Here is a 629-nt window from a genome sequence, read left to right as displayed (position 1 = left end):
GGTGGGGTTGGCTTGGTTGGGTTTTTTTGGATTTTTTTTTTTTAAGAAGGTTGATGCAAGAGAAGATAGATAAATGAAATCTGTCTCGCTTTTCTTGTATACTAAACTGTAATTTTTTTGGTAAAATATATGCTGGGTAGATAAAGCATGGACTCATTCTTGCAGCTGGGAGACAAGGGTTAGCATCAGGATTTACAGAGCTCAACAAGAATGCCCATCTGCTCTGAATATCCACTCCAAACCTCTGAGCAGTATCAGAACTGTTGTTCACTGTTCTCAGTGATGTTTTTAGACCAGAAATCGTGAGCACAAACCCATCCTGAAGCTTTAAATTGTCATTCAAAACTTGCTAAAACAAAGGGGATGCCTGGGAATAATTGTCATACTTAAGTAGCCTGGATTACTCTGAAATAGGCGAGCATTGGGACAGCTTTGTATAGACAGGAAGATGCTTCAGCTCAGGGGTACCATTTCTTGTGCTCCTATAATGTTTTGCATTAATTTTTGGAAGATCCCGTGAATGTCATCAGATATTCATCGATGAGAAAAGTTATTTTGCCTTATTTCTGATTCAGTGCTAAATATAACAGATGGCTAGAAGTTGAGTAACATCAGATGTTTGTGGCAAT

This window comes from Gymnogyps californianus, chromosome 2 (assembly GCF_018139145.2).
Source record: "Gymnogyps californianus isolate 813 chromosome 2, ASM1813914v2, whole genome shotgun sequence".
Taxonomy (NCBI): Eukaryota; Metazoa; Chordata; class Aves; order Accipitriformes; family Cathartidae; genus Gymnogyps; species Gymnogyps californianus.
Note: the sequence above shows the minus strand (reverse complement) of the source record.